We start from the raw sequence: 12,836 nt of genomic DNA, 5'->3' as shown, positions 1-12,836 counted from the left end.
CTTTGATGAATGCAAACCATCTCTTTTGTACAGCTTTTCATCAGACCAGCTGCAGACATCATGATTAATATAAACAAAACCTCCCACTTTACACCATTCCTTTAGCCACACATTGAACTCCACTATACCATTTCCTTTTTTGCTCCTTATATACAGGTAATACCTCTGAAAAAGTATGCTTACAGCCTATACTACTAATTTCCTGCCCAAAGCTCTGGAAATCATTCTGCACAGAAAATACATCTTTTGGGGACAGATCATTAGTGGCAAGATGTACAACAACCAACATCAACATCATAGTCCAGCATGGGTTTGTTAAAAACAGATCATGCCAAACCAATCTTATTTCATTCTTTGATAAAGTGACTAAAATAGTAGACCAGCGAAACGCTGTTGATGTAGTATACTTAGATTTCAGTAAGGCATTTGATAAAGTAGACCACAACCTACTCCTTGGTAAGCTAGAAAAAATGGAATAGACAACATCACCACCAGATGGTTTTGTAGCTGGCTAACAAACCATACTCAATGAGTAGTCCACAATGGTGCTACATCCACATGGAGAGAAGTAAGCAGTGGGGTACCACAAGTCTCTGTCTTAGGCCCAGTACTCTTCAATATCTTCATAAATGACTTAAATGAGGGAATAGAAGTGGAACTCATCAAATTTGCAGATGACACTAAGGTGGCAGGAATAGCCAACACCCCAGAAGACAAGCTCAGGATCCAAAAAGATCTTGACAAACTTGAACAATGGGCCCTATCCAACAAAATGAGTTTTAATGTGGAGAAAAGCAAAGTTTTACATTTAGGCAGGAAAAATCAAAGATATAAGGACAGATTAGGCGAGACCTGGCTCAAAAAGAGTAACTGTGAGAGGGACCTTGGAGTCCTAGTGGACAATCACTTAACTATGAGCCAGCAGTGTGTAGCAGCAGCCAAAAAAAACTAATACAATCCTGGGTTGTATAAACAGAGGCATAGAATCAAGATCACACAAAGTACTAGTACCACTTTATAAAAACCCTAGTATGACCACACCTGGAATACTACGACCAATTTTGGTCACCACACTACAAAAAAGATGTTCGGACTTTGGGGAAAAAATTCAGAGAAGAGCAACTAAGATGATCCAAGGCCTGGAGATTAAAACATACGAAGAACGGCTGCAGGACTTGGGTTTGGCTAGTCTAAAGAAAAGAAGAAATAGAGGAGACATGATAGCAGTATTCCAGTATTTGAGGGGCTGCCACAAAGAAGAGGAGGTAAAATTATTCTCCAAAGCACCAGAGGGCAAGACAAGAACCACTCATTGGAAATTGACCAAAGAGAGAAGCAACTTGGAATTAAGGACAGTGAGGACAATTAACCAGTGGAACAGCATGCCTTCAGAAATCGTGGTTGCTCCATCACTGGAGATTTTTAAGAAGAGACTAGACAGTCACTTGTCTGAAATAGGTTCTCCTCCTTGAGCAGGGGGCTGGACTAGAAGACCTCCAAAGTCTATTCTATTCTATTCTATTCTATTCTATTCTATTCTATTCTATTCTATTCTATTCTATTCTATTCTATTCTATTCTATTCTATTCTATTCTATTCTATTCTATTCTATTCTATTCTATTCTATTCTATTCTATTCTATTCCTTACTAGCATTCTTGACTATCTTAACAATACACCTCTTTTCTCTGCTGGCAGTAGCACCAGACAGACACCTCACCTCTTTCAAAAACTCCACATCTTTTCCTAAATTGACATTTCTCATGATTGAATCACCAACCAGAAGGTGGCTTTTCTTTTTAGATGCCTTGCTCTTCTCACATGACTGATGTGTAATACCTGATTCACACCTTCCCTTATCCAAAACTACTTCTTCGTTCCAGACCATGATCTCCTGCTCCTTTGAGTTATCATCATCACAGCCAGCTTGACCTGCCACCTTAAGGTCAGCAAGGGCACTGTATCTGTTATGCAGGGACACAGCAAAAGCTTTAGGTTTATGGTTCACAGCTCTCACTCTGCCAGATCGCACAGTTGTCCATAGTGCCTGTCTGCTGCAGGATCTTTGGGGCAGAGGGGGCTGACAGCAGGGCAGCTCAATAGAACAGGACGGCTGAGCTGGACTCCTAATTTCTGCCTGGAGAGTACAGACTAGAGATTCTAGATAAGCAATCTGTCCATGTAGACTAGCAATTTGCTTAAAAATAGAACACTATCCAAATTTTTAAAAAGTACCACAAAAGACAGCTGCAAAACAAGTATTGCATTGAACTAAGCCAGACATTCTAAAATAAAATTGCTATCACAGAAGTACTTACCAAGAATGAACTACTGCTCTTAGATTTTCAGTTATATAATTTGCGCACCGTTAGGCATGTGGGCTGCTACCTTGGTCCACTGGGCTTTGTCTCAGCCCTCCTGAATTCACAGTGAGCAGCTCTTCCCAACAGCCTCTGGTACTAACCAATATAGTACAGGTAGTCCTCGAGTTATGAATGGAATGGAGCCTGCCCATTCCATTCATAACTTGAGAATTTGTGGGAGTGAATCTCGAACCTCAAATCTTGAACCTCAAATCGGAGTTGGCCAGGCGCAGGAACCAATGTCATCAGTGGCCCGGGTGCACTGCTCACTCGTGTGCACTGGGCTTAGTTTGAGGGCAGGAATGAAGCCTTCAAGTGAGTGAGGAGGCATCATGGGGTGAGTCCCTTTGCACCTGCATCCAAGCTGCTCGTGGCAGTGGTGGCAGTTGTGGTGGCAGCCACCTGAGTGGCCATGATCTCCCCTCTCCACCCAGCCACTCAGCCACCCAGCCCGCCCTACTCCTTGCCTGACCAGCCGGTAGCACAAATCCTGACCACTCTTCTCCTTGTCATCCTCCCAACTCAAGCAGTGGCACTGGCTTGAGTTTCTCTGCTCCATCTGAAAGGAAGAAACTGGAGGTGCAGAGCAGAATTGCTCTCAATAAGACTATCAAAGCCATCCCCTGATGAAGCAATCACACGAAGAAGTGAGGTACGGTTGACAACTAGGATTTCTTTATTCATGAAAAGCCCAGTTCTTACAAAGTCAGCGTTGGGAGCTAACCGCCCCAACGCCCCTTTAATACAGTGCGTGTCCAGCCCCACCCTTCCTCATTCAAACCAGCATCCGGCTGGTTCGGGATAAATCCCACCCATTTCCTGTCTCCCCGCACGGCCCGGCACTTGAGTTCTCATACTGCTCCCTGCAGCAGGTAGGTGTGTGCTCTCAAGCCTCCCGACGTGCCTCCCAGCCCTGCTGTTGTGCTCCCCTCCACCACCCAGCGTGTCACCGCCACAGCCCTTGTGGTCCTACCCATCCTGGTGACCCTCTGCCGCAGTCCCCTCTGCAACCCATTGTCCGACCCTAGCTGCAGCTCATCTGGCGTCTCCGCCGAAAAACAGGCAGCCGCAGGGACACAAATGTTCTGGCGGCTGTCTTCCGGATTGCCTGCGGGGCCTTCCACCGGCCCCATCGACGCAGGCGCACCTGAAGGCCCCCGAACAGCTGTTTGTCAGGGAAGAAGCTGCAGGTCCTGCAGAGCTGCACATGGGGTCCAGTTGTCTGGCTGCTGAGTGTGCCGCTCCCAGGTGAGCCTATGCGGGCGTGCGGTTCACATGCCCTCCCCCGGGCTCCCCTCGTGATGTCGGGCCCACGAGGCTTGACAGGCGGCTCCCCCTACCAGGGCTCCACCTGGAAGGTAAGAGGGAGATGTTACACACATACCAGCATGAGCACTAGGCTCCCCACGCTCCCCCCCGGGTTTCCCCGGATACCTGAGGTGAAACGCCCTAATCAACCGCGGTGCTTGGACGTCCCCCTCCGCTACCCATGATGCCTCAGATGCCGGATAGCCTTTCCACAACAGTAGGTATTGCACCTTTCCCCTTCGTACCCTGGAGTCAATGACGTCCTGTAGTTCATAGTGCCCATTGTGTACAGGACCAGGGGACCCCTTCCCCACCCCTGCGGAAGGAGAAGCCGGTTTCAATAGGCTACTATGGAATACCGGGTGGATTTTGCCGAGGAACTTGGGCAGCCTAAGCCGAACCGTCACCGCGTTGATAACCTGGATGACTTGGAACGGCCCTATAAACGTAGGGTCTAGCTTCTTGCTTGGTGTTTGTAGGCGCAGATATTTCATAGAGAGATACAGCCAGTCCCCAACCCCAGTGGTGTGAAAGGGTTGACGTTTCCTGTCCGCCTGCTCTTTGTTTGCACTAGCTGCTTTCTTTAGTGCCTCCCTGGTTGCTTCCCACACCCCATCTGCACCATCCATTCTCTAGGTTGGCAGGGGGAAGCTGTCCCCTGACCATACTCTGGGATAGGAAGGAAGTTGTAACCCAATACCACCGTGTATGGAGGGTAGCCTGTGCTGCTGTGCACCGCATTATTATGAGCTACTTCCGTGAAGGGTAGCAGGTCCACCCAGTCCATTTGTTGGTGGGATACATAGCTACGCAGATACCACTCCACTGTGGCGTTGGCCCGTTCGGCTGCTCCGTTGGTGCAGGGATGGTACCCGGAGCTTAACCCCTGAGATGACCCAATGAACCAGATAAACTCTCACCAAAATTTAGCCGTAAATTGTACCCCTCGGTCTGAAATGATATGCCTGGGCACACCACATAGGCGGTAAATGTGCGTTACAAACATCCATGCTAAACGCCGGGCTGACGGCAGCCCTTTACACGGCACGAAGTGGGCCTGTTTGGAGAACAGGTCTACAACTGTCCATATAACGGAGTACCCCCGGCTCTCCGGTAACCCCACAATGAAGTCCATGGCTATGTCTTGCCATGGCTGACAGGGTTCTGCCACTGTTTGCAAGAGTCCCAATGGCTTTCCAGGTCGGTGTTTAGCAGTAGCACACGTATGGCAGTTCCTTACATATTCCTCGATATCCCATTTCATGCCTGGCCACCAAAATTGACGTTGTGCCAGATGCAGTGTTTTTAAGAAACCAAAGTGGCTGGCTTGCTTGGCATCATGGCATCTGTATAGGACGACTGCTCTAAGGGGCTGTGGTATATACATCCTGTCTCTGTACCAGGCCAACCCCTCTCTTAGGGTCAGAAGGTGTGGATGTTGTTGTAACCAAACGTCCTCCTTAAGTGTTTTTTGTAGCTGGTGTGACAGGTCATTGATGTCTTCAGACCCTGCAGCCTGTATCGTCTCCGATCCACCGGGGGGAATAATAGCCTGCACCACCTCTTCCCATCGGCTATCATATTGTGGGAGATGTGAGAGTGCATCCGCCAGGAAGTTCTTTCCCCCTGGAACGTATTTCAAGGTGAACCTGAAACGTGTGAAGTACAAGGCCCATCTGACGTGCTTTGGGGCCAACTTCCTTGGTGACTGCAAGGCCTCTAGATTCTTGTGGTCTGTCCACACCTCGAACGGGTTTTCCGCCCCCTCCAGATGGTGGCGCCACATTTCCAATGCCCACAGAACAGCAAAGGCCTCCTTTTACCAGATGGCCCAGGCCCGTTCGGTAGCCGTTAGCTTCCTTGAAGCATACGCACAGGGCTGAAGCACTCCATTGCCGTTTCGTTGCAACAACACGGCCCTTACCGCCACGTCACTTGGACGATAAACGGTGCATCAGGGTCGGGATGTAACAACACAGGTTCTCTGGCAAACATCCTTTTGAGCAATTCGAATGCCTGCTGGCATTCAGCGGACCACGCCACCCTTAACCCCTGACGCAGCTTTACCGACAGCCGCTTGGTTTGCAGCAGGTCTGTTAGAGGCAATGCAATCGTGGCAAATGATGGAATGAACTGCCGGTAAAAGTTGGCAACCCCCAAAAAACTCTGCAATTGACGCCGAGTCCTTGGTGCCTGCCACTGTTGTACCGCCTCCACTTTCCTTGGGTCCATCTCAATCCCGGCTGCCGATATTCTACAACCTACATAATCCAAACAGGTAGTATGAAACTCACATTTTGTGAGCTTCACATATAATCGGGCCGCCAGGAGTTTCTGTAATACCCGCCGCACCAAAGCGATGTGCTCCTCCATGGTCTCCGAATAGATTAATATGTTGTCGAGATAAACGAGGACCCCCCTGTAAAGATGTTCATGCAGTACTTGATTTATTAACTGCATGAACGCCACAGGAGCCCCTTGGAGCCCAAATGGCATCACACGAAACTGGTAGCTTCCAAGTGGACAATTGAATGCTGTTTTCCACTCATCGCTCTTCTTGATTCGCACCCGGTAGTAAGCCTCCCGCAAATCCAACCTGGTGAACACTCTTCCGCTGGCCAGATGGGTCAGCATATCTTTCATTAAGGGTAGGGGGTATAAGTGTTCAGCACACACTGCATTAACCCCACGATAATCCACGCACAGTCGCAGACCGCCGTCCTTCTTCTCTCTGAAGAGCACGGGCGCTGCCATCCTCGAATGGGTGGGCTGGATAAACCCCCTTGCCAAGTTTTTGTCAATGTAACGCCGCAGCTCCTGCATCTCCCGTGGCGCCATGGCGTACATCCTTGGCTTGGGCAGTTTAGCTCCTGGCTCCAGCTCAATCGCACAATCCGTGGGGTGATGGGGTGGTAGGAGATCACATTCTTGTTCGTTGAAGACCTCCAGTAGGTCAGAATACTCCAGTGGAACCTGAACCTCTGTCCCGGCCCCACAAGCCTCCTCCACCTTATCCGGTTTTTCTTCTTTCCTTTCGTGTTCGGGGTTCGGGGGTTGGGGTCCCACCCCGAGGCGAAGGTGATGACAACCTTCCTCCCACCAAATGGTTGGGCCCCATTTATCCAGCCATGTGAGTCCCAGGATCACCTCCTCGGTCATGGCAGGCACCACGATAAACCGTAACGTTTCCCAGTGCTCCCCTATTTCCAGCCGTACGGGTTGTGTTACTTGCGTGATGGGCGCACCCCCGAAGAGGGACCCGTCCACCTGCTGGAAGCATATAGGGTTCCCCAAACGCACCACCCCAATGCCAACCTTGGTCACCACCCTCTGATTGATTAACCAACGAGTGCTACCGGAATCAATCAGGGCTTTAAACTCCAGTTTTTCACCCGTGCTGGGGCTCACCAATGTCACCGGGATCGTGAAGGGGCAAACTGGTGCGCTCACCATTGGGTCTTCCTCCTGTTCATCAGTGCCCACGTAGACATCTAGATCCACTTCCAGTGGCCTCTTAGACTTGGTCTGGGGTTTTCTGCTAGGTGTTGCACCCGGAGTTTGACGTGCGGCACGTGAGCACTCCACGGAACGCCCGGGGGTTACACCCCGTGCTGGGGTTGTACCTGTCGCTGCCCGTGGCACCGGCATTGGGCATTCAGCAACACGGTGCCCTGGTTGATCACGCCGGAAACAATGGGGGATGGGCCAGAGCGATGGTGCCGAGGGTTTTAGCACTGGTGTCACTGGCTTTTGCCCCTCCCCCTGTGGGGCTTTCTGGGGTCCTTGTCGAGGGTCAACCAAAATCCCTGCACGCCATTTGCAGCCCTGCAGACCAACGTCCAACTCAACCGAGACTCGAAGCCAATCCTGAAGTCTGGGAGGGATTCCGCGGACGATACAGGCCCTCTGGAGCGTCTCATCCAACCCAGTCCGAAAGTGGTGGATTAACATCCACTCCGGCTACAAACTCAGTTTCCCCGCCACCTCCCTGAACTCCCAAACATACTCTGTTGCTGGGCGGCCCTTATGTCGAAGCCCAACGATTTCAGCTTCGGCTCGTTGCACATGGGTGACACCCTCAAAGCGTACGCGTAACGCCTCAAGGAACAGCCCAACATCCCCCAGCTCTCTGGCACGGTCGCTATATAGATTAGCAACCCAAGCTGCAGCCTACCCTTGAAGTGCTGTTGTGACTGCCATCACCATCGCCCACTGGGAGGCATACACTGGACCGTATCTATCCAGATGGTGTATCACATGACTGAGGAAAAGGGCCAAACGGTCGGGGTGGCCATCAAAAGTCATCGGCAAGGGCGGTGGGCCCCATGCTGCAGCCGCTCCCCAGGGCCCCACTTGGGCTCCTGGACCTTGCGCTGCAGGCCCCGATTGTTGCCATCCCAGCACGCCTGCTGGTGGTCCTCTGCACGGCGTGCCACCCCTCGGCGGGCCCGCCTCTACGGGCCCCTGGCCTGGAGCAGCCACTGGGGCTTGCAATAAGGGTGTGGTCCCTTGCGGTGTGCCAACAGTTTGCGGGCCCCGAAACTGGGGGCTTGCCAAACAGAAGCGAGAGTGACTCTGCCGCACAGGGCAGGCCCTGTCCTGTGACCAGCGCCCGGTGTCTGGTTCAGGGCCAACAGGGGTCCATGGCTGAGGTTCTCCGAACCTGTCCCTCAGAACTTCCATGGTGTAGCACCCCAGGGCTGTTGAATAGCTCCACTCTTTGCCCTCCTCGTCGGTAACGCGTCGCTCTCTCCACTCCAACAACGACCCTCTTTGTCTAGCAGGCTGTTCATGGCCGGTATCCGTCTGTCCTAAAACAGGACTCAACCACCATTCCCCAGCACCTGCTGGCGCTCCCGTCCCCTGGGGCCCACTGCCAGCAGCCACAGGGCAGGGGTCCTGGACCTTGGGCCGTACAGCAGGTAGAGCTTCCACTAACTCCCCCACGTCAAGGGGTGCTGTGGCCCTGGCCGGTTCTCCTCCCTCAGCCGAAGGTACAGCCCCCTGGGTTCCCTCTGCCATGTCAGTCAGTTTGGAGTCCGAGGCAGAACACAGCAGCAAGGGAGAAAAAGATGGAGAAATGCTGACTTACTATCAAAGCCGTCCCCTGATGAAGCAATCACACGAAGAAGCGAGGTATGGTTGACAACTAGGATTTCTTTATTCATGAAAAGCCCAGCTCTTACAAAGTCAGCGTTGGGAGCTAACCGCCCCAACGCCCCTTTAATACAGTGCGTGTCCAGCGCCACCCTTCCTCATTCAAACCAGCATCTGGCTGGTTCGGGATAAATCCCACCCATTTCCCGTCTCCCCGCGCGGCCCGGCACTTGAGCTCTCGTACTGCTCCCTGCAGCAGGTAGGTGTGTGCTCTCAAGCCTCCCAACGTGTCTCCCAGCCCTGCTGTTGTGCTCCCCTCCACCACCCAGCGTGTCACCGCCACAGCCCCTCTGGCCCCACCCATCCTGGTGACCCTCTGCCGCAGTCCCCTCTGCAACCCATTGTCCGACCCTAGCTGCAGCTTGTCTGGCATCTCCGCCGAAAAGCAGGCAGCCGCAGGGACACAAATGTTCTGGCGGCTGTTTTCCAGATTGCCTGCGGGGCCTTCCACCGGCCCCGTTGACGCAGGCACGCCTGAAGGCCCCCGAACAGCTGTTCATGGGGGAAGAAGCTGCAGGTCCTGAGGAGCTGCACGTGGCGTCCGGTTGTCTGGCTGCTGAATGTGCCGCTCCCAGGTGAGTCTATGCGGGCGTGCGGTTCACATGCCCTCTCCCGGGCTCCCCTCGTGATGTCGGGCCCACGGGGCTTGACAAAGACATGGGTGTGCTGCTCGCTCACATGCGCTGGCCTTATTGAGAGCAATCCTGCTCTGTGCCTCCGCTTTCTTCCACTCAGACAGAGCAGAGAAACCCAAGCCGCTGCCGCTGAAACACTTTTTATCCAAACGGAGGTCTGACAAAGATTGGAAACTTTGTGTGACTGCCAATGGGGTGCTTCAGAAACAGAAAGGAACGCTCCATTTCATAAGTGCCCCATTGGCAGTCACACAGAGCTTCCAATCTCTGTCAGGTCTCCGTTCAGATAAAAAGTGTTTCAGTGCCCATGGGGCTATTCAAAACACAGCGATTCACTGCATTTCCAAGCATTGCATTTCCTCACAGATGGAGTTCCCCATCTCTCCAAGGTCTCGGTTCAGATGGAAGGTGCTTGAATGCCTATGGGATCCTTGGAAATACAGTGATTCACTGCTTTTCCAAGTGTCCCTAGGTGCTCAAACACCTTTTATCCAGAGACCTTGGGGAGATGGAGAGCTCCATCTGAGAGCAAATGGGGTGGTTGAAAATGCAGCAAATCACTGCATTTTCAAGCATTGCATTTGCACACAGAGTTCCCCATCTCCCCAAGATCTCCATTCAGATACAAAGTGTTCCAGTGGTGGTGGAAAGGAATTGTGGGGGGAGCAGTAGACAGGCACAGAGTTTGTGCTGAAAATGAAAGTTTCTAGGGTCCATGATCTTGCAAGAGTTCAGGTAGCCATTCTCTGCAAAAGAGGATGGGTGCCTGAACTCACAAGATATTACGGCATCCAGGAGCTTCCATTGACTCTCCTCTCCCTCAAAGGCAGAAATTGCAGCAGAGAGGAGACAGATTTTCTCAAGGTGAGTTCGGTGCAGCAGGAAGGGAGGGGGAAGCAGTTGTGGGGAGCCACCACCGCAGAGGCCCGCCCCTCAGAGCCCAGATTAGCTGCTGGGAAAGCTTATGTACAGACAGAAAATGAAGTTAGAGAGCCATCTGAAAAAGAAAGAGTAGCAGCAATGAGTGGTCTCAGTTGTGCCATACAGTATATAGTCTTCAAAAGTAGCAAAACACGGAAATGTAACTTACGAGCTCTGATTGGTTACTTGAATTACAGCCCCCAACTCCCCCTTGTTGCTATTCTGAATTTAGCTAAATATCTTGCAACCTTGTTGTTAGCAAAAGTCACAGGTGTCTTGCTAAATATCCACGTTTCCGGCACAATTTGTGGTTTAGCTACAAGCGAGACATATGTGGTAAGCACTAACTAAACTTTGTGCCTCACAGTCTTATTTTTTATTATTATTAATTTTTGCCTCCAAAAGAGGCACCAGGTCTTATTTTGGGGGAGTGTCTTTTTAATGGTCTCACTTCATGGCAGTGGCACCAACAGCCCCGCCCAGCCGGCCCACTTCTGCGGCCGAAGGAAATGTCTCTGCAGCTGAGAATGGAGCTCCAGATTGATGCCCCCTGGCTTGCATTTTGCCATCAGAGGCCTTCTGGAAAGGCCTTTGCAGCCGAAAACTGAGCTACAGATGGCAAAATGCAGGCCGGTGCCACAGAAGAAGTGGGCTGGTAAGGCAAGGCAGGTGTTGATTCATGGGAGGCCTGGCTGCAACGGTAAGTGGGTGCAGGACGCATGGGGCAGCTCCACCCCTCACCCCCACCTTGGCTTGATTTTTAGGCATGCACCTTGCCCCCAAACTAGTGCTTATTTTGGGGGGTAGGGCCTATATTAGGCCCACCCCCAAAATCAAGCTAGGGGGGTACTGTAGGTCTTACTTTTGGGGAAACACAGTAATCATAGAACCTTCAAATATAGTACATGCAAATAACTGTCAAAAACATTCAACATGGTCATGTTTGACTTCAGAAGAAGACACTTCCAAAAAGTGAGGGGACTGGTGAAAAGTTAAAGGAGAATGAAAAGGATAGATTCTCTCTGCAATGCTTAAAGTGTATTCAAAACTACAAAAATAGAAGCTCAGCTACAATGTCTATCTCCAATCAGGAAAGGTACCCCAAAGTACAGAAGAGACCAAGGTGACTATCAAGCAGGTTAGAGATTGTTGTTGTTGTTAGCTGCGAAGTCGTGTCCGACCCATCGCGACTTCATGGACAACATTCCTCCAGGCCTTCCTGTCCTCTACCATCTTCTGGAGTCCATTTAAGCTCACGCCTACTGCTTCAGTGACTCCATCCAGCCACCTCATACTCTGTCGTCCCCTTCTACTCTTGCCCTCAATCTTTCCCAGCATTAGGCTCTTCTCCAGTGAGTCCTTCCTTCTCATTAGGTGGCCAAAGTATTTGAGTTTTAGCTTCAGGATCTGGCCTTCTAAAGAGCAGTCAGGGTTAATCTCCTCTAGGACTGACCGGTTTGATCACCTTGCAGTCCAAGGGACTCGCAGGAGTCTTCTCCAGCACCATAGTTCAAAGGCCTCGATTCTTTGACGCTCAGCCATTTTTATGGTCCAACTTTCACTGCCATACATTGCAACTGGGAAGACGATAGCCTTGACTATACACACTTTTGTTGACAGGGTGATATCTCTGCTTTTTAGTGTGATCTCTAGATTTGCCATGGATTTCCTCCCCAGGAGCAAGCGTCTTTTAATTTCTTGGCTGCAGTCCCCACCTGCGGTGATCTTGGAGCCCAGGAAAATAAAATCTGTCACTACCCCCATTTCTTCCCCATCTATTTGCCAGGAATTGAGAGGGCCGGATGCCATGATCTTGGTTTTCTTAATGTTAAGTTTCAACCCAAGTTTTGCACTCTCCTTCTTCATCCGCAACACGAGGCTCTTTAGTTCTTCTTCACTTTCTGCCATTAGTGTGGTATCATCTGCATATCTTAGGTTGTTGATATTTCTTCTGGCAATATTAATTCCAACTTTTGATTCATCTAGCCCTGCCTTTCTCATGATGTGCTCTGCATATAAGTTAAATAGGCAGGGTGACAGTATACAGCCTTGCCGGACTCCTTTCCCAATTTTGAACCAATCAGTGGTTCCGTGTCCAGTTCTCACTGTTGCTTCTTGGCCTACATAGAGGTTTCTCAAGAAACAAATAAGATGGTCTGGTATGCCCATCTCTTTAAGAACTTGCCACAGTTTGTTATGATCCACACAATCAAAGGCTTTAGCATAGTCAATGAAGCAGAAGTAGATGTTTTTCTGGAACTCTCTAGCTTTCTCCATGATCCAGCGTATGTTGGCAATTTGACCTCTAGTTCCTCTGCCTCTTCGAAATCCTGCCTGTACTTCTGGTAGTTCTCGATCCATATACTGCTGGAGTCTAGCTGTAGGATTTTAAGCATAACTTTACTAGCATGTGAAATGAGTGCAATGGTGCGATAGTTTGAACATTCTTTGGC

Source organism: Vipera berus (genome assembly GCF_964194415.1).
Source record: "Vipera berus genome assembly, chromosome: W".
In the NCBI taxonomy this organism is placed as follows: Eukaryota; Metazoa; Chordata; class Lepidosauria; order Squamata; family Viperidae; genus Vipera; species Vipera berus.
The sequence above is the reverse complement of the archived record's forward strand: the minus strand, read 5'-3'. Positions refer to the sequence as shown.